Source organism: Phocoena phocoena, chromosome 14, assembly GCF_963924675.1.
Source record: "Phocoena phocoena chromosome 14, mPhoPho1.1, whole genome shotgun sequence".
NCBI classification, from domain to species: Eukaryota; Metazoa; Chordata; class Mammalia; order Artiodactyla; family Phocoenidae; genus Phocoena; species Phocoena phocoena.
This window is the reverse complement of record NC_089232.1, coordinates 45,528,374-45,550,965: the sequence shown is the minus strand read 5'-3', so window position 1 is coordinate 45,550,965 and position 22,592 is coordinate 45,528,374.

The window sequence follows — 22,592 nt, the reverse complement described above, 5'->3', positions numbered from 1 at the left end:
TTTCTCCTTTATATCACACTTGGAGCATTATGTTAATTGTAAAAAGTTTTTTTTTTTCTGTGTGTTGGTAGGTTATATCATCTATGAATTCCCTTTCAAGACAATGAAGGGATATTTCATTATAAAAAGGGGATAGAGGGTCTGATACAATTGAGAACTACTCTTCTAGATATTTTCTTGTGCCTTAGTATTTCTATGCAGAATTTATAAGTTATCTATAATCTCATTCAGCTTTATCCATGAGAGGTAGGGAGGCACCAATTTCAGGAGCCCATATTTAAATCCTAAAGTATGAAGAGTCTCAGGTGGGGGCTGCCTGTGATTCTTCCGTTCTTACCCCGTATTAGGAAGAAAGAAAGATAGGAATAGTCAAAATTTCTTGTAGAGGGACTTTCCTGGTGGCGCAGTGGTTAAGAAGCCGCCTGCCAATGCAGCGGACACGGGTTCAAGCCCTGGTCTGGGAAGATCCCACATGCCGCGGTGCAACTAAGCCTGTGCACCACAACCACTGAGCCTGTACTCTGGAGCTCGCGAGCCACAACTACTGAAGCCCTCATGCCACACTACTGACGTCTGCGTGCTTAGAGTCCGTGCTCTGCAACAAGAGAAGCCACCGCAGTGAGAAGCCCGCGCACTGCAACAAAGAGTAGACCCCTCTCGTCGCAACTAGAGAAAGCCCGCACACAGCAACGAAGACCCAACGCAACAAAAAACAAATGAATAAAAATAAATAAATTAATTAATTTAAAAAATTTCTTGTAGAAAAAAAAATCACAGTAACAAGGTGTGTGAGGATGGGGTAGTCTGGGGCTAGGCGTCAGATTAGGTGGAAAGCCCCACCAGGGGCAGAGATTATGCCTTCTCTGTCTTCTAGTCCTCAGGCTCCAAACTCTCCTCCACCACAGATATCCACACACAACCAGTTCATTTCCCTGGAAATGTAACTTGCATGTCCCAATTACTCTATAAACTCTGCAAACAGATTTCCTTTGTTCTCGAGATATGTGTTGGACGGTAAAAGGTTTACACTAAAACATGCCAGCCACCAAGCTCCAGACATTCCACTTGAATGAAGGTGCCAAGTGAAAGGTTTGGAAAGATCTTCAAAAGGAGACCCAGAGAGGCAAAGAGCTCATTAATCAGGACCCTACAATTATGAGGATCTGAGGCCTTTTCCCATCATTAGGGTGAAGCAGCTGCAAATAATCACAGTAGAAAGGAGCAGTACATGACACTGTGATATTATATGCTTAAAATTGCAATGGAAATGGCTAAGTTATTTATTTTTTAAAACAGGGAAGCAGACTAATTAAAAAGGAGATGTTAGCTATGGAGAACAGTATGGAGGTTCCTTAAAAAACTAAAAACAGAACTACCATATGATCCAGCAATCCCACTATTGGGCATATACCCTAAGAAAACCATAATTCAAAAAGAGACATGTACCACTATGTTCATTGCAGCACTATTTACAATAGCCAGGTCATGGAACCAACCTAAATGTCCATCGACAGATGAATGGATAAAGAAGATGTGGCACATATATACAATGGAATATTACTCAGCCATAAAAAGAAACGAAACTGAGTTATTTGTGGTGAGGTGGATGGACCTAGAGACTGTCATGCAGAGTGAAATAAGTCAGAAAGAGAAAAATAAATATTGTATGCTATGGAATCTAAAAAAAATGGTTCTGATGAACCTAGGGGTAGGACAGGAATAAAGACGCAGACATAGAGAATGGATTGAGGACATGGGGGTGAGGGGAAGGGGAAGCTGGGACGAAGTGAGAGAGTAGCATTGACATATATACACTACCAAGTGTAAAATTGATAGCTAGTGGGAAGCAGTTGCATAGCACAAGGAGATCAGCTCGGTGCTTTGTGACCACCTAGAGGGGTGGGATAGGGAGGGTGGGAGGGAAGGGATATGGGGATATATGTGTTCATATAGCTGATTCACTTTGTTATACAGCAGAAACTAACACAACATTGTAAAGCAACTATACTCCAATAAAGATGTAAAATAAAAAAATTTTTTTAAAAAGGGAGGTGTTAGGGACCAACCAAAGAGAAGGTTGATATTCAAAACTCATAAAAGTATGGGATACTTTCTGCTGTTGAGCATAATGTGAAATATCAGCAAATAAAAGGATTGACTGAGAAATAAATGTTTGTCTCCAGACTGGACATGTGTCTCTTAGGAATCCATGCAGGACCTGCAGGACCTATTACAGTGGAGTTGTGGGTTGGACAAAATATTTGCTGAATTTGGTTGAGGTGTGGGGATGAAGGACACGGTGGAGGGAAGTGATATGCTTAAGAGCACTGCCAGCTCATGGGTGTATAACATGTGAAATCACACAGGGCCCTGTGCTTATTAATAATTTTTGAACAGGGCTCCCCACATTTTCATTTTGTACTGGGCTTTTCAAATTATGTAACTAGTCCCGATCAAAAGAGTGAACCTCTGAGTCAGAGAGATCTGGATTCAAATCCAAGCTCTACCACTGGCTAAGAGTATGATCTTGGGAAACTTACTTAATCTCTCTTCATCTGTAAAATAGGAACCATCATAGTATCTACCTCATAGGGCTGTTCTGATGACTCCAAGAAACAACATAACAGTATTTAGTAAATATTATTAATATTATTAGTGACAGAAATTTAGATGACATGGCAAAGGCACCAAGACACCAGCCATTGCTGGAGTAGACTGTTTTCTAAACTCATTTTTGCTCATATTTATGCTCTGGATGTGTATATTGATGTCACCATCCTTGTGGCAAGACAGGCTAATATAACTTTCTTAATTGCAGGCTTCACCGACCCATTTTGTGCCAGAACCGAAGGAGAGTAGGTGTTATTTCAAATCTGTGAATCATCATATGCACTCATGCATCACATATTTCTTATAGATTTAACAGTGTTGAACTCTAACCAAGATAATGGAGACATAATTTTAGAATGTAGAAAGATGCCCATATAAAGGCAACTTGCTATTGAGAATACTCCCTTCTCTGCGTGGGCCTGCCGAGTCATTTTATTTGCCATACAGTTATTTAAGGCAATATTCCCAAACAAAGAATGTGCAAATCAAAAAACTCACCAGGCCCATTTTGCTAGGACTAAATACTAATGATCACCTTGTCATGATTAAACTGATTGTATTGTATTAGAAGATGGTTTGGGCTAAGTGAGGAATGAAATGTGGAAATAAGGCTGAGTGGAAGCATTTTCTTCCATTTTAACTGAATACCCCCTATTAGTTCCTTGCTTATTACTATAATTAAAAGTAGTCTTTGGCAGTCCTTTTACAATTATTTCTGAAGTTGAGAATAAATTTTTAAAATGTGAAATGGATTTCTTAAAAAAGGTTTTGATATATTAAATATGTCATGACCATTCTACTTAGTGGAAATACCTCAGCTACCATACCATGATAAGGAACTCTCCCCCAAAGAGTTGAGTCATAGTTCTAGAAGAAAACTCTTCAACTGTTAGGAAGACAAAATTACCCCTGTGATGTGGGAAGTGACTTCCTTCTTTCCAACCAAGGCTAGTTCCATAGTTGCAAGTGAAGGAAAAATTGGACTTCCACCTTTCTAAACATTTTAACCTTGGGGTTCACTCCATCACTAAAGATAATCTGATAAATACAATGCCGTAGGTTTAGGAACGACTCTCCTTTATTTCATTTCGTTTTGTTTCATTTCATTTTATTTTTTGGCCATGTGCCTCACAGCTTGCAGGATTTTAGTTCCCCGACCAGGGATTGAACCCCTGCCCTTAAGGGCAGTGAAAACGTGGAGTCCTAACCACTGGACCAGCAGGGAATTCCCTCTCCCTAATTTTATATCTCACTTAAAAAAAACCTTTTTATTGTGGTAAAACCTATATAACGTAAAATTTACCATTGCAACCATTTTTAAGTGTACAGTTCAGTGGCATTAAGTATATTCACATATCTTGCTTTTCTTTAAAAGAACCTGTGTCCAGAGGGTTGTTTCTGCTTTCCTGGCAACTCTGGGCCATGTCTGGCTTAGGCAATTTCTCTGCATCAAGTGGGCTTTAACCATACCTTCTTCAGCAAACTTTGAAGTTTGATCTCCTCCAGGTTCCTCGTTTTTAGTTCTTTCCCTCAGTTCTTCAGCACCCTTTAGAGCTCTCATTCCATCTTTATAGTTACTCTCCTATCATTGCTCAATAATTCTTTATAGTGAGCTCCCCCTGTTTAAATTACTCTGTGGTTTCTGCTCTTGATTTGACTGTGGCTAATTAAAGTCTACTCTCATAGGGAGAGGGCAGAGGTGTTCTTGCTCTTTTATTAAATCTTATTTCAAGAGAGAGAAAAAAGCAATTTCCTGTCAGGAATCTTGGTGATGATACTGGCCCAGGCTCTCTAAGTAGAGGATCAAGTCAATATAGAAATCCTAACCAATAACTCAGGCCCCAGACCTTAGATCCTAGCCCGTAGCTCAAGGTTGAGTTCTGAGAAAGGGATTTGCCTATATGATGAAGGGACTGCTACTGAGTGCATGTTATAGCCTGGAACTGGTAAAGGTTCAAAATGTTTGTTAGACTTTTGCCTACAGTGGAATAAGATGAATTATTCTGGGAACAGTATACTGAGATGTAAAATTCAGCTTCTTTACTTTGAGCTTGGCACTTAAAAATGACATAATAGCCACATAGCTTCTAGATTAGGCATGTATTAACTTAAAAAAAAGTTTCTTCTTTGCTTCTTTCTAATTCCTGCCAACAATGCATTTCTAAGTTTCTCTTTTAAAGAAAATTTCCTGGGTCTGAAAAGGAAGTTTGAAGTGCTTTTTTTTTTTTTTTTCTGTACGCGGGCCTCTCACTGTTGTGACTGTTGTGGCCTCTCCCGTTGCAAAGCACAGGCTCCGGACGTGCAGGCTCAGCGGCCATGGCTCACGGGCCCGGCCGCTCCGCTGCATGTGGGATCCTCCCGGACCGGGGCACGAACCTGTGTCCCCTGCATCGGCAGGCGAACTCTCAACCACTGCGCCACCAGGGAAGCCCGGAAGTTTGAAATTCTTAAGAAATTCTGCTGACAGACTGATCTTACTTTAAATTTCTTGAATGTTCTGTTTCTCTTATTCAGCAGATAATGGGTCACTTTAGTTTCTGGATTTTACTTGGCTATGGTTTGAACAGTCTTCTTAACATAACAGTACTATTTTGGGTTTTTTTGAGCAAGAAACTTCCTTTTAATGACGAAACTCAAAAATAAGCACACAACACTTTCCTTTATACCCCATTGGTCACAATCTAGTCACATGATCGCACTTAGGGTGTCCTGGTGCTCAGCGAAAACTTGAGCATTCCATTACTAAAAGGAAGAAGTGGAGACTTGATTAGCATTAGTTTTAGACACAATGCTATGTTGTTTCACTAAGCAATTGAGTGTGGGGGGGGGGGGTGGTGTTGGGTGGAATTGGTGAGGCTAGAAAGGTAGCCTGGGTTAGAATATAAAGGAGGCTGTTTTTCAGGTCAAGGAATTCTGGCTTTCTTTGGGGGTGGTGGAGGGATCATTGTTTTCACCAGACGTGTAACTTGTCTGATGGAGTTAATTTTTAAAAAAGAGCCCTCTGTTGACAGCAAGGAGTTGGGTTGATCAGGAAGGACTGGAGATTAGGTGAGCAGGTGGCTGACTTTTGCTGGTATCTAGCTGAGAGCCAGTGGGGGCCTGACCTGGGGCATTGGCATTGGAGACGGAGATGAAGTGACTAATTCAAGATGTGTTTAATCAGTATTGAGATGAGAGTTCAGGAAAGAGTTGAGGATGACACTCCAGTTTCAAGCTAGACTCCTGGGTTTTGTATTCAGAGGTCCAGGACACTGTGGAACTCTTCCAGCTCAGCCTAGAGGCAGTTTCTGCACAAGAGAATGTATAACAGTACTATCTGTTAACCACACTCTAATTAAAGAGTGAAGCTGAGGCCCTCAAATGTTTCCTAAAGATTTCCTTGGTTAGCTCTGCCACATCTATAAATCTCTGATGATTATATCTGTAGCAGTTTTGCTCATAAAACAAGGTGTATAAACAAGGTGAGATGATTGTCCATATACCTAAAGAAAGAAGGAACAAATAACTCATCTGAATACAGGAGACTTTTGTTTAAAGGATTTGACATCTCTACCATTGTTTTCCTTTCTTTTTTTAAAAATAAATTTATTTATTTTATTTTATTTTTATTTTTACCTGCATTGGGTCTTTGTTGTTGTGCATGGGCTTTCTCTAGTTGTGGCGAGTGGGGGCTACTCTTTGTTGCAGTGTGTGGGCTTATTGCGGTGCTTTCTCTTGTTGCAGAGCACAGTCTCTAGGCACGCAGGCTCAGTAGTTGTGGCACACGGGCTTAATTGCTCTGCAGCATGTGGGATCTTCCCAGACCAGGGATCGAACCCATGTCCCCTGCATTGGCAGGAGGATTCTTAACCACTGCACCACCAGGGAAGTCCTCCCATTGTTTTTCTATATGTGTCCTCATAGTAATCTAGTGAGGCAGGAATTCTCTAGAGATAAGAAAACCAAGCTAAATAAATTAGGGAAAGAAATTGTTAGTGTTAGCCCTCAGACTAGAAGAAGTCAAGTAGAAAAGGAGTGGCACAAACTAAAATTGAATATGTATTCTACAGCATGTATTGTGAGAAGCACACAGGCTTATAATGTAGATATAGTACCCTCAAGATATAGTACCATATATATATAATATAGATATTATTATTTCTCCCACTTTCTAGACATAGAAATTGAAGCTCAAGGGAGTTAAGTAAATTACCTAAATCTAGATCCCTCTGATTCCAAAATGTGTGCTCTTTTTGGATTAACGTAATTGGACTCAAGAGAGAAATCCATTTGTCATTGTTCTTCAGAGAACAGGGAAAAGAGTTGGCCTTCTACCAGCTTGACCACAAAATAAGGCCCTCCTTTGAAAAGGATTAGTGTATTATTAGATAGTGGAACCAACATATTAGTAGAGAGTTCCACTGGTTGAACTAGTCATCTGTAAATCTGATAGGCAGCAAAGAAGACATTACTACTCATGGCCTGGTGACATGGGCAATGCTTCTGAGTTCTTTACCCGTGGTCAAGGATACCCTTCAAATAAAATCATACATTCTCTTCACAGGTTTGTCAACATCAGTAGAACAATTTAGGTTTGATCATATCCATTAGCAAGGGCATATGTTCATTGAGTTTAACAGAAGCATAATTGCCTGTACTACTTAGATTTTTATTTCTCTTTTTTTAAAAAAAAATTGCTGAGAATATGCAGTTGAATTCTAGATGGATAAATGAGTATTGAATGGACCCTCACTGTATTCTTTGATTGAATGGTGTCTCTCCCTGTGTTTATAATGATGTGTACTTCCAGTGACACATTTTGGATTTTCTGGGACAGTTTTTGGTTTCAAGTTATTTATTATTTTCCTCCCAAAGCATTTCTGCTTATCTGGGTCTAGATTTTTTTATTTTTTTTTTTGCAGTACGCGGGCCTCTCACTGTTGTGGCCTCTCCCGTTGCGGAGCACAGCCTCCGGACGCACAGGCTCAGCGGCCATGGCTCACGGGCCTAGCCGCTCCACGGCATGTGGGATCTTCCTGGACCGGGGCACGAACCCGCGTCCCCTGCATCGGCAGACGGACTCTCAACCACTGCGCCACCAGGGAAGCCCTGGGTCTAGATTTTTTATTCAGAAAATAGTAAGTATGTTGCATGTTGTGCCTGAAGGCATTTTAGTTGCCATCTGTCACCTGTACTTTGTTTTCTACTATATTATCTGTTGATTCCTACATTAAGAATACACGGGAGTGGGTTTTGTTTTGGGTTTTTTTTGGCAGTGCTGTGCGGTTTATGGGATCTTAGTTCCCTGACCAGGGATTGAACCCAGACCCCAGCAGTGAAAGTGCCGAGTCCTAACCACTGGACCACCAGGGAATTCCCTAGAATATTTTTAAAAATTAAAAAAAAAGAATATTGAGTCTATGTTTGATTAATTCAATTCTATTATAGTTATTTACTGTTACATAGACTTCAGAAAAATACATTTTATTATGCTAAAAGTGTATTTACTCTAGATTGTTAATAGGTTCTGAATTTATAAACTTCTTTACTGTAATACATGTATATTTGTTGTTAGCAAAAATATGCACAATACTGTTGTTTATAGGACACTGAATGTTTGGCAGTTTTTAAGGTGAAATGTAGTAATTACATAAATTAGGAGTTAGAGCAGAGAAGACCCTAAATGATGTAATGGAGTCATGACCTTAGAGGGGATTGAAGGAGAACCAGGCTAACGCAAAGCAGAGTAAGGGAGGCTTTCATTTGGTTATCAAATGCCATGCAGAGGTGATGTAGTAAAAATGAAGAATAAATGAGCATTCAGAGAACAAATATTTTTAAACCATATTTCATGCTTTGGGATAGTCACTAATCACACACAGGAACTAGAAGAGAATTTTTTTATCCACTGTAATTCAAATATTGAATTACTTCAATATTTGAAGTAATTCAAATATTAAATACTTCAATATTTGAAGTATTTCAAATACAATCTTTGAAAATTCAAATATTGGTCGCTGAGGGAGACAGGACATATGGAGCAATGAGCTTTTTTTAAATTCAGCAAATGTTGGATCTCCAAAGAGAATTTGAACCAAGTAGAGTGTTGGCATTAATGCATGGTACAAGCTAAAATATGAATAATCTCTGGATTTATTCTCATTGATTCTTTTCTTAGGGGGCAGTATAAATATTTTAAAAATCAAAATTATACAAAATGTTAAATAATACTACAAAGTTTATATTAAAAATTTTAAAAAGCAGTGCTTTCTCTCTCCCCTCAGCTGAGGCTTTTAAATCTTTGGCAGTTTTTCCTGATATAATATGCCTATAGCTATACTGATGTTTCTTGATTTATAAATTTTAGACTTTATTAACGCCACACCCGCATATACTTCCCTTTCCCTATCCTCTTAATATAATCCTAATCTAATTTCTAGTTAATTTAGTATTTACATTATTATGTAAGTGTGGTCATTAGTAAACTAATTAAGCATACTTTCATTACTTTTCCGTCATTGTACAGCTGTTCGTTTCCTTTGGCGTTAAGAACTGCCTAGCTTTTCATCTTACCAGTTTTCTGTTACTCTAACCAAATGTTTAATTAGACTTTCAGAAGCTTATCAACACTACATTTACCATTTCAGATAGTCTATTGATTATCTCTGTCCTCCTGCTCCTGTCTGGATTGGTTGCTACCTGGATTTTCGTCCCAGGACCGAAGTCCCTCTAGTAGTTTTATGTATGACATTCCTTGTTTCCCAGCTTTCATGTTTTCTTCTTTTTTGTTAGGTCCCTCATTTTACTGGGACCCATCTTCAGTAGTTTTCTGAGAAGGGGTGCACAGATGTCCTTCCATATTTACCCTCATAGTTGATTGTTACTTAATTCTAGGATGAAAATATCTTCTGCTCCAAACCAGAAAGGCTTTGCTTCATTGTTTTGTGAACTCCATTGCTATCAAGAAGTTTGATGCCTATTCTGATTACTGATATGTTTTATGTAATTATCTCCTCCTCCAATCCCTTAGAAGTTTTAAGTTTATTCTTAGTACACTAAGTCCCTTACATACAAACCTTCAAGTTGCAAACTTTCAAAGATACGAACGTGCATTTGCATGTCCAATCATGTAAGTTAGTTCATGTGTCTGGCGTACATTGGCATGTGCATGCATCCTCTACAAATGGTTGTGCTTTTGTGTACTTCACAGAGTACAGTAGTACAGTATCTTTATTTCAAGCCCAGGATGCCCAGAAGCAAGTCTAAAAACAGCAGTGATGTAGCTGGTACTGCTAAGAAGTACTAAGCGATAACGATGGAAACAAAAGTGAACATAAATAAGAGTGGAGCAGGGCAAAAAGATGGTAGATGTCACTTGTTCTTATAATATGAATTGTTCAACCATCAGCACGATTCTAAAGAACAAGGACAAGAGCATGGAACATGTAAAGTCTGCTGTGCTAATGATGTTGATAATAATATTGAAGAAATGTGGAGAAGTGATGGAGGAGATGGAGAAACTTCTCAGTGTGTGGATCCAGGATCAGCATCAGCGTCAAGTCCTGCTCAGCTTAATGCTGATTCAAGAGGAAGCTAAAAGCCTTTATGAAGACTTGAAGAAGAAACACGGCTAAGAATCAGAGGGCGCATCTTTTAATGCCAGCCATGGCTGGTTTCATCAGTTCAAGGCTAGAGCCAACATTCACAACGTAAAAGTAAGTGGCGAGGCAGTGAGTACAGATACAGTAGCTGCCTGGGAATTTCGTGAAACACTTTGAGAAATTATTGATGAAGGCACGTATTTACCCAAGCAGGTTTTTAATGTGGATGAGACAGGACTGTACTGGAGGAGGATGCCAGACCAAAGTTATATCAGTAAGAAGGAGAACTTGATGCCATCCTATAAAGCAGCAAAGGATAGGCTAACTCTGTAGTTTGGTGGCAATGCTTCTGGCGATATGAAGCTGAAGCCTCAGTTTATCATTCAGAGAACCCAAGAGCCCTTAGAAACATAGCCAAGAGCTCTCTTCCTGTTATGTGGAAAGTAACCCCAACGCCTGGGTTACACAGGCCATTTTCCAGGACTGGTTTTTCCACCACCTTATGCCAGAGGTAGAGAAATATTGCTTGGAGAAGGACGTCCCATTCATCATTCTTTTACTGCTTGACAGTGCTCCGGGCCACCCGCATTCATGGACAACGTTCATCACGATGTCAAAATAGTGCACCTGCCACCAAATACTACGTCGCTCATGCAACCTATGGACTAGGGAGTTATAGCGACTTTCAAGAAATATTATTTACGTCACACTTTTCGTCAGGCAGTAAAGGCAAGTGACAAATCAGGAACAACCTTGTGACAATTTTGGAAAGATTGTAATATCTACAAGGCCATAAAAACATTGACTCTGCTTGGCATGAGGTTACAGTCGTCACCATGAATGGAGTTTGGAAGAACATTTGCCTGAAGTTTGTTCACGATTTTTGTGGATTTGAGAAGGTGGATGAGGAGTCCAAAAAGGTCTTCAGCAACTTAGTGACCCTCAGCAAGAAGCTGGAGCTAGATCTGCAAGAGGATGGCTTTGTTGAACTCCATGCTGTGTAACATGAGGAGCTTACTAATGAAGACCTGGTGGAATTGGAGTCCCAGATAAAGGACAAAGATAGACAAGAGGAAGAAGTAACTGAAGAATCGAAAAGAGTCACAACACAGGAAATGGCAAGGGGATTTTCTTTATTTGAGGAGGCACTGTTAGTCTTTGAGGCCCAGGACCCGAGTGTGGAACGGTACACAAAAGTTGCAGCAGCCGTTCAGAATGCAATCCAGTGCTACCGTGTCATCTATGATGGGAAAAAAAGAGCTACTACCCAGACATCACTGGATCATTTTTTCAAGAGGGTAGATAGAATTGAATCCAGCAAGGAACCAGAACCTGTGCCATCAACGTCAGGTGTGAGTGAAATTGCTTTCCATCTCCATTGCTGACAATCCTTCAGTTCTACCATCTCCCACCTCCTCTCTCTCTTCCAGTCAGTAACGCTTCTTGCCTGTTCACTCGAATGCAAGCCCCTGTATGCCAGCTGTTGTACGGTACTACTGTAATTTTCAAGGTACTGTACTGTAAGATTAAAAATGTTTTCTTTATTCTTTTGACTGTTTTTTTTTTTTTTTTTTTTTGTGGTACGCGGGCCTCTCACTGTTGTGGCCTCTCCCGTTGCGGAGCACAGGCTCCGGACGCGCAGGCTCAGCGGCCATGGCTCACGGGCCCAGCCGCTCCGCGTCATGTGGGATCCTCCCGGACCGGGGCACAAACCCATGTCCCCTGCATTGGCAGGCGGACTCTCAACCACTGCGCCACCAGGGAAGCCCTTGATTGTTTTTTATGTATTATTTGTGTGAAAAGTATTATAAACCTATTACAATACAGCACTATATAGCCGATTGTGTTAGTTGGGTACCTAGGCTAACTTTGTGGACTTACGAACAAACTGGACTTACAAAGGCGCGCTTGGAATGGAACTCATTCGTATGTAGGGGACTTACTGTATCCTGAAATTTCATTCTGTGACTTGGTGCCTTTTTTTATTCATTGGGCTGGCATTTAGTGGGCTTTTAGATCTGAGATTGCATGTCTAAATTGCATGTTTTTTAGTCCTGAGATATTTTCTTTGATTTATTTCCTGATTTCTTTCCATCCTTTTTTCTTTTTTTTTTTCTGTTTTCTTTTTCTGGAAATCCTATCAGTCAGTTGTTGGACATTCTGTAATGATTCTTTAAGTGTCTTATTTTTCCCCTCTTATTGTCCATCTTTTTATCTTTTGATTTTACTTTTTATTTTTTAAATTTATTTTTTACTAGATCTTTATTGAAGTATAATTGCTTCACAATACTGTGTTAGTTTCTGTTGCACAACAAATCGAATCAGTCGTACGCATACACATGTCTCCATACCCCTCCCTCTTGAGCCTCCCTCCCATTCTTCCTATCCCACCCCTCTAGGTCATCGCAAAGCATTGAGGCGATCTCCCTGTGCTATGCTGCTTCTTCCCGGCATATTTTACATTTGGTAGTGCATATATGTCGATGCTACTCTCACTTCGCCCCAGCTTCGCCCTAGCTTCGCCTTCCCACCCCATGTCCTCAAGTCCACTTTCTACGTCTGTCTCTTATTTATTTATTTATGGCTGCATTGGGTCTTCGTTTCTACACGTGGGCTTTCTTTAGTTGTGGTGAGCCGGGGCTACTCTACTTTGTGGTGCGTGGGCTTCTCATTGCGGTGACTTCTTTTGCATGGAGAATGGGCCCTAGAGTGCTTGGGCTTCAGTAGTTGTGGCACGCAGGCTCAGTAGTTGTGGCTCGTAGGGTCTAGAGTGCAGGCTCAGTAGTTGTGGCTCATGGGCTTAGTTGCTCTGTGGCATGTGGGATCTTCCCGGACCATGGCTTGAACCCACGTCCCCTGCATTGGCAGGCGGATTCTTAACCACTGTGCCACCAGGGAAGTCCCATATGTCTACCTCTTTATTCCTGCCCTGGAACTAGGTTCATCAGTACCATTTTTTTTTAAAGATTCCATATATATGCGTTAGCATACTGTATTTGTTTTTCTCTTTCTCACTTACTTCACTCTGTATGACAGTCTATAGGTCCATACACCTCATTACAAATAACTCAGTTTTGTTTCTTTTTATGGCTGAGTAATATTCCATTGTATATATGTGCCACATCTTCTTCTTTTTTTTTTTTAACATCTTTATTGGGGTATAATTGCTTTACAATGGTGTGTTAGTTTCTGCTTTATAACAAAGTGAATCAGTTATACATACACATATGTTCCCATATCTCTTCCCTCTTGCGTCTCCCTCCATCCCACCCTCCCTATCCCACCCCTCCAGGCAGTCACAAAGCACCGAGCCGATATCCCTGTGCCATGCGGCTGCTTCCCACTAGCTATCTACCTTACGTTTGTTAGTGTATATATGTCCATGCCTCTCTCTCGCCCTGTCACAGCTCACCCTTCCCCCTCCCCATATCCTCAAGTCTGCTCTTCAGTAGGTCTGTGGCTTTATTCCTGTCTTACCCCTAGGTTCTTCAAGCCCCCGAATCAACGGCTCCTTTTAACCCCGTCCTGTCTGAGCAAAAAACAGATGCCCTCCAGCGACCTACATGCAGAGGCAGGGCCAAATCCAAAGCTGAGCCCCTGTGAGCTGTGAGAACAAAGAAGAGAAAGGGAAATCTCTCCCAGCAGCCTCAGAAACAGCGGATTAAAGCTCCACAATCAACTTGATGTACCCTGCATCTGTGGAATACATGAATAGACAACGAATCATCCCAAATTGAGGAGGTGGACTTCGAGAGCAAGATCTAGGATTTTTTCCCCTTTTCCTCTTTTTGTGAATGTGTATGTGTATGCTTCTATGTGAGATCTTGTCTGTATAGCTTAGCTTCCACCATTTGTCCTAGGGTTCTATCCGTCCATTGTTTTACTTTTTATTTTTTTTCTTAATAATTAATTTTAATTTTAATAACTCTATTATACTTTACCTTCTTTCTTTCTTTTTCTTTCTTTCTTTCTTTCTTTCCTTCCTTCGTTCCTTCCTTCCCTCCTTTAGACAACGAATCATCCCAAATTGAGGAGGTGGACTTTGAGAGCAAGACTTATGATTTTTTCCCCTTACCTATTTTTGTGAGGGTGTATGTGTATGCTTCTGTGTAAGATTTTGTCTGTATAGCTTTGCTTCCACCATTTTTCCTAAGGTTCTATCCGTCCCTTTTCTTTTTTTCTAAATAATTATTTTTAAATTCAATAACTTTATTATACTTTATTTTACTGTATCTTCTTTCTTTCTTTTTTCCTTCCTTCCCTCCTTCCTTCCTTCCTTCCTTCCCTCCTTCCTTTCTTTCTTTCTTTCTTTCTTTCTTCCTACTTCTACTAATTCTCTCTCCTTTTTCTCTGTTTTATTCTGAGCTGTGTGGATGAAAGGGTCTTGGTGCTCCAGCCAGGAGTCAGGGCTCTGCCTCTGAGGTGGGAGAGCCAACTTCAGGACACTGGTCAACAAGACACCTCCCAGCTCCACATAATATCAAACAGCGAAAATCTCCCAGAGAACTCCATCTTAACACCAGCACCCAGCTTCACTCAACGACCAGCAAGCTACAGTGCTGGACAACCTATGCCAAACAACAAGCAAAACAGGAACACAACCCCACCCATTAGCAGAGAGGCTGCCTAAAATCATAGTAAGTCCACAGACACCCCAAAACACACCACCAGACGTGGACCTGCCCACTAGAGGGACAAGATCCAGCCTCATCCACCACAACACAGGCACGAGTCCCCTCCACCAGGAAGCCTACACAACCCACTGAACCAACCTTAGCCACTGGAGACAGAATCAAAAACAATGGGAATTACGAACCTGCAGCCTGCAAAAAGGAGACCCCAAACACAGTAAGATAAGCAAAATGAGAAGACAGAAAAACACACAGCAGATGAAGGAGCAAGATAAAAATGCACCAGACCTAACAAATGAAGAGGAAATAGACACTCTACCTGAAAAAGAATTCAGAATAATGATAGTAAAGATGATCCAAAATCTTGGAAACAGAATGGACAAAATGCAAGAAACATTTAACAAGGACCTAGCAGAAATAAAGATGAAACAAGCAACAATGAACAACACAAAAAATGAAATTAAAAATACTCTAGATGGGATCAACAGCAGAATAACTGATGCAGAAGGACAGATAAGTGACCTGGAAGATAAAATAGTGGAAATAACTACTGCAGAGCAGAATAAAGAAAAAAGAATGAAAAGAACTGAAGACAGTCTCAGAGACCTCTGGGACAACATTAAACGCACCAACATTTGAATTATAGGGGTTCCAGAAGAAGAAGAGGAAAAGAAAGGGACTGAGAAAATTTTTGAAGAGATTAGAGTTGAAAACTTCCCTAATATGGGAAAGGAAATAGTTAATCAAGTCCAGGAAGCACAGAGAGTCCCATACAGGATAAATCCAAGGAGAAATATGCCAAGACACATATTAATCAAACTGTCAAAAATTAAATAAAAAGAAAGCATATTAAAAGCAGCAAGGGAAAAACAGCAAATAACACACAAGGGAATCCCCATAAGGTTAACAGCTGATCTTTCAGCAGAAACTCTGCAAGCCAGAAGGGAGTGGCAGGACATACTGAAAGTGATGAAGGAGAAAAACCTGCAACCAAGATTACTCTACCCAGCAAGGACCTCATTCAGATTTGATGGAGAAATTAAAACCTTTACAGACAAGCAAAAGCTGAGAGAGTTCAGCACCACCAAACCAGCTTTACAACAAACGCTAAAGGAACTTCTCTAGACAAGAAACACAAGAGAAGGAAAAGACCTATAATAACGAACCCAAAATAATTTAGAAAATGGGAATAGGCACATACATATCAATAATTACCTTAAATGTAAATGGACTAAATGCTCCCACCAAAAGACACAGATTGGCTGAATGGATACAAAATCAAGACCCATATATATGCTGTTTACAAGAGACCCACTTCAGACCTAGAGACACATACAGACTGAAAGTAAGGGGATGGAAAAAGATATTCCATGCAAATGGAAACCAAAAGAAAGCTGGAGTAGCAATTCTCATATCAGACAAAATAGACTTTAAAATAAAGACTATTAGAAGAGACAAAGAAGGACACTACATAATGATCAAGGGATCAATCCAAGAAGAAGATATAACCATTGTAAATATTTATGCACCCAACATAGGAGCACCTCAATACATAAGGCAAAAACTAACAGCCATAAAAGGGGAGATCGACAGTAACACATTCATAGTAGGGGACTTTAACACCCCACTTTCACCAATGGACAGATCATCCAAAATGAAAATAAATAAGGAAACACAAGCTTTAAAAGATACATTAAACAAGATGGACTTACTTGATACGTGTAGGTCATACCATCCAAAAAGAACAGAATACACTTTTTTCTCAAGTGCTCATGGAACATTCTCCAGGATAGATCACATCTTGGGTCACAAATCAAGCCTTGGTAAATTTAAGAAAATTGAAATTGTATCAAGTATCTTTTCCGACCACAACGCCATGACACTAGATATCAATTACAGGAAAAGATCTGTAAAAAATACAAACACATGAAGGCTAAACAATACACTACTTAATAACGAAGTGATCACTGAAGAAATCAAAGAGGAAATAAAAAAATACCTAGAAATAAATGACAATGGAGACACAACGACCCAAAACGTATGGGATGCAGCAAAAGCAGTTCTAAGAGGGAAGTTTTTAGCAATACAAGCCCACCTTAAGAAGCAGGAAACATCTCGAATAAACAACCTAACCTTGCACCTCAAGCAATTAGAGAAAGAAGAACAAAAAAAACCCCAAAGTTAGCAGAAGGAAAGAAATCATAAAGATCAGATCAGAAATAAATGAAAAAGAAATGAAGGAAACAATAGCAAAGATCAATAAAACTAAAAGCTGGTTCTTTGAGAAGATAAACAAAATAGATAAACCATTAGCCAGACTCATCAAGAAAAAAAGAGAGAAGAGTCAAATCAATAGAATTAGAAATGAAAGAGGAGAAGTAACAACTGACACTGCAGAAATACAAAAGGTCATGAGAGATTACTACAAGCAACTGTATGCCAATAAAATGGACAATCTGGAAGAAGTGGACAAATTCTTAGAAATGCACAGCCTGCCAAGACTGAAGCAGGAAGAAATAGAAAATATGAACAGACCAATCACAAGCACTGAAATTGAAACTGTTATTAAAAATCTTCCAACAAACAAAAGCCCAGGACCAGATGGCTTCACAGGCGAATTCTATCAAACATTTAGAGAAGAGCTAACACCTATCCTTCTCAAACTCTTCCAAAATATAGCAGAGGGAGGAACACTCCCAAATTCCTCTACAAGGCCACCATCACCTTGATACCAAAACCAGACAAGGATGTCAGAAAGAAAGAAAACTACAGGCCAATATCACTGATGAACACAGATGCAAAAATCCTCAACAAAATACTAGCAAACAGAATCCAACAGCACATTAAAAGGATCATACACCATGATTAAGTGAGGTTTATTCCAGGAATGCAAGGATTCTTCAATATACACAAATCTATCAATGTGATAAACTATATTAACAAATTGAAGGAGAAAAACCATATGATCATCTCAATAGATGCAGAGAAAGCTTTTGACAAAATTCAACACCCATTTATGATAAAAACCCTGCAGAAAGTAGGCATAGAGGGACCTTTCCTCAACATAATAAAGGCCATATATGACAAGCCCACAGCCAACATCATCCTCAATGGTGAAAAACTGAAAGCATTTCCACTAAGATCAGGAACAAGACAAGGTTTCCCACTCTCACCACTCTTATTCAACATAGTTTTGGAAGTTTTAGCCACAGCAATCAGAGAAGAAAAGGAAATAAAAGGAATCCAAATCGGAAAAGAAGAAGTAAAGCTGTCACTGTTTGCAGATGACATGATACTATACGTAGAGAATCCTAAAGATGCTACCAGAAAACTACTAGAGCTAATCAATGAATTTGGTAAAGTAGCAGGATACAAAATTAATGCACAGAAATCTCTGGCATTCCTATATACTAATGATGAAAAATCTGAAAGTGAAATCAAGAAAACACTCCCATTTACCATTGCAACACAAAGAATAAAATATCTAGGAATAAACCTGCCTAAGGAGACAAAAGACCTGTATGCAGAAAATTATAAGACACTGATGAAAGAAATTAAAGATGATACAAATACATGGAGAGATATACCATGTTCTTGGATTGGAAGAGTCAACATTGTGGAAATGACTCTACTACCCAAAGCAATCTACAGATTCAATGCAATCCCTATCAAACTACCACTGGCATTTTTCACAGAACTAGAACAAAGAATTTCACAATTCGTATGGAAACACAAAAGACCCTGCATAGCCAAAGCAATCTTGAGAACGAAAAACGGAGCTGGAGGAATCAGGCTCCCTGACTTCAGACTATACTACAAAGCTACAGTAATCAAGACAGTATGGTACTGGTACAAAAACAGAAAGATAGATCAATGGTACAGGATAGAAAGCCCAGAGATAAACCCACGCACATATGGACACCTTATCTTTGATAAAGGTTGCAGGAATGTATAGTGGAGAAAGGACAGCCTCTTCAATAAGTGGTGCTGGGAAAACTGGACAGGTACATGTAAAAGTATGAGATTAGATCACTCCCTAACACCATACACAAAAATAAGCTCAAAATGGATTAAAGACCTAAATGTAAGGCCAGAAACTATCAAACTCTTAGAGGAAAACATAGGCAGAACACTCTATGACATAAATCACAGCAAGATCCTTTCTGACCCACCTCCTAGAGAAATGGAAATAAAAACAAAAATAAACAAATGGGACCTCATGAAACTTCAAAGCTTTTGCACAGCAAAGGAAACCATAAACAAAACCAAAAGACAACCCTCAGAATGGGAGAAAATATTTGCAAATGAAGCAACTGACAAAGGATTAATCTCCATAATTTACAAGCAGCTCATGCAGCTCAATAACAAAAAAACAAACAACCCCATCCAAAAATGGGCAGAAGACCTAAACAGACATTTCTCCAAAGAAGATGTACAGAATGCCAACAAACACATGAAAGAATGCTCAACATCATTAATCATTAGAGAAATGCAAATCAGAACTACAATGAGATATCATCTCACCCCAGTCAGAATGGCCATCATCAAAAAATCTAGAAACAATAAATGCTGGAGAGGGTGTGGAGGAAAGGGAACACTCTTGCACTGCTGGTGGGAATGTGAATTGGTTCAGCCACTGTGGAGAACAGTATGAAGGTTCCTTAGAAAACTACAAATGGAACTCCCATATGACCCAGCAATCCCACTACTGGGCATATACCCTGAGAAAACCAAAATTCAGAAAGAGGCATGTACCAAAATGTTCATTGCAGCTCTATTTACAATAGCTCGGAGATGGAAACAACCTAAGTGTCCATCATCGGATGAATGGAAAAAGAAGATATGGCACATATATACGATGGAATATTACTCGGCTGTAAAAAGAAACGAAATTGAGCTATTTGTAATGAGATGGATGGACCTTGAGTCTGTCATACAGAGTGAAGTAAGTCAGAAAGAGAAAGACAAATACCATATGCTAACACATATATATGGAATTTAAGAAAAAAAAATGTCATGAAGAACCTAGGGGTAAGACAGGAATAAAGACACAGACCTACTAGAGAATGGACTTGAGGACACAGGGAGGGGGAAGGGTAAGCTGGGACGAAGTGAGAGAGTGGCATGGACATATATACACTACCAAATGTAAAATAGATAGCTAGTGGGAAGCAGCTGCATAGCACAGGGAGATCAGGTCAGTGCTTTGTGACCACCTAGAGGGGTGGGGGGGAGGGAGACGGAAGAGGGAAGAGATATGGGAACATATGTATATGTATAACTTATTCACTTTGTTGTAAAGCAGAAACTAACACACCATTGTAAAGCAATTATGCTCCAATAAAGATGTTAAAAAAAAACATTAAAAAAAATGTTGGTTTTGGCTGGCCAGTGTTATTTTCCTCCTTCCTCTGGTAAAAGCAGTTGCCTCATTACTTTGAGTGAATCCCCAACCCAAGTGGTTCTGGTGGGGCTTTTAATCATAGGTCCTTTGCCCCCTGACTACAGGGATGGATGGGCATGTGATCTAATCTGGAAAATTGGTTTTGCTCTCTTGGGAATATGACTCCTGAGAACAGGCAAGTAGAAACAGCATGCCGATATTGCTGAGTTTTCTTATTGGTGACCCCTAGAGGAATGGTCTCTGATTGTACGAGCCTGAGTCCTTTTCTGGGCAGAGTAGAAACCGACTCTGATTAGCTTCAGCAGCAAAGGGTTTTAATGGGAGTGTATTGGGTAGTTTGTGAAGTTTATGAGAAGTTTTCGAACCTGATTTAGAGACTGATCAGAAAATAATCAGTTACCAAGTGTATTAGTTTCCTCCTGCTGCTGTAACAAATTACCACAAATGTAGTGGTTTAAAACAACACACATTTATTTTCTTATAGTTCTGGATGTGTGTAAAAAAAAAAAAGTGTAAAATCAAGGTCTGTGCTTTCTGGAGTCTTCGGGAAATAATCTGTTTTCTTGCCTTTTTCCAGCTTCTAGGAGCTGTCTTTCTTCGCATCCCTCTAACCTCCTGCTTTTGTCGACATGTTTCCTCTCTCTCTGATCTCCTGCCTCCCTCTTATGAGGATTCTTGAAATTACATTAGGCCCACTCAGATAATCCTGGATACTCTCCATTTCAAGAACCTTAATTTAAGGTTCACATCTTCAAATTTCCCTGTACAATGGAAGGTAATATATTCATAGGTCCCAGGGAGTAGGACATGGCGATTATTCAGCCCACCACACCGGAAGACTAAACAGCCAAGAACACATCTGTATTACAGCACAGCACAGTCATAAATCCTCACTGCTGCCAACACTGAATATACACACACAGGGCTGTCAGCTGAAACCCCAGAGCTGCCCTGATTCCTCTTCTCCCCAAGCGGGGCACTGATTGTTATTAGTTTATCATCCAGTGTCCATTCTTGTCTATTCATCAGTAATAGAATTTTCATCTGGTCACGTAACCACCCAGAATAAACACTTTCTCAGTCTTCCTGCAGCTCGGAATGGCCACGTGACTAAGTTTTGGACAATGAGGTGTAAGGGAAATTGTCTTCCGGCAGCTTCTGAGAACCTTCCTTAGGAGATAGTTGGGGTTTGCCTAGCTCTTCATTCGTTCTTGCATTCTGCTGCCACCTGAGAACCAGGGCCACACCCTAAGGATGGCAGAGAGTGAATAGAATGAGCCTGGGTCTCTGGGGACTTCACGGAGCAGAGCTGCTGTACCAACTCTGGACTTCTTGTCTCCAGGCTCAGTTTATGTGAGAGAGAATTAAAATTTTATCTGTTTAAACCACTGTTATTTGGGGTTTTCTATTATGTTTAGTGGAACTTAATTTTTTTTTTTTTTTTTTTTTTTTTTTTTATGCTGTACGCGGGCCTCTCACTGTTGCGGCCTCTCCCGTTGCGGAGCACAGGCTCCGGACGCGCAGGCTCAGCGGCCATGGCTCACGGGCCCAGCCGCTCCGCGGCATGCGGGATCCTCCCCGACCGGGGCACGAACCCGCGTCCCCTGCATCGGCAGGCGGACTCGCAACCACTGCGCCACCAGGGAAGCCCTGGAACTTAATTTTAAATGATACACTGACGCTTTCTTATTCAGCTCTTCCTTCTACTGGGTGAGCTGCTCCAGTATCTTGCTCACAAACTTTTTTGCCTTAAGTTAGAAGGATTTTGTTTCTGGGCCTGCTGGAAGGAATTGTACCAGCCAAAGGAAGGTTTAGAATGTCACATACGGATAGCATCACAGTGATACTATCATAGTCAGAAAACTTATTACTGAATCCTCTAGCCCAGTAAGTCTCTAACAGAGGAGATACTATATACCCGTATGGCATTTTGGAAACTTGTAGACCCATTTTGGCTTATTAAAATGATTGGAGGATGCACTGGCATTTCGTGGGCTGGGGCCAGAGGTATTTTGCAATGTAAAAGACTAACCCATACATCGAAAAATTGTTCCGTGAATTGAATGAGACTTCAAATGTTCTATAGAACTTTCATGTAAGTATAAAACTTATTTACAAGTATCTGTGCCTAGAACTCAACTCCATTTTATATAAAGTTCTAAGTAGCTTTTACATATTTTTAAGATCGCTGAATTTTCCAGGAATGTAACTACTCTGTAAGCCAAGAGAAAATTGTTCATTCTTTGCAGGGGAACTTTACCAAGAGGCATTCACTATTTTGAAAATACACGTGTGACAACAATGCCGCTCATGGCATTTGAGTCCAGTAGAACATGAAATGCATTTGTGCTTGTTGCATTCACAGTG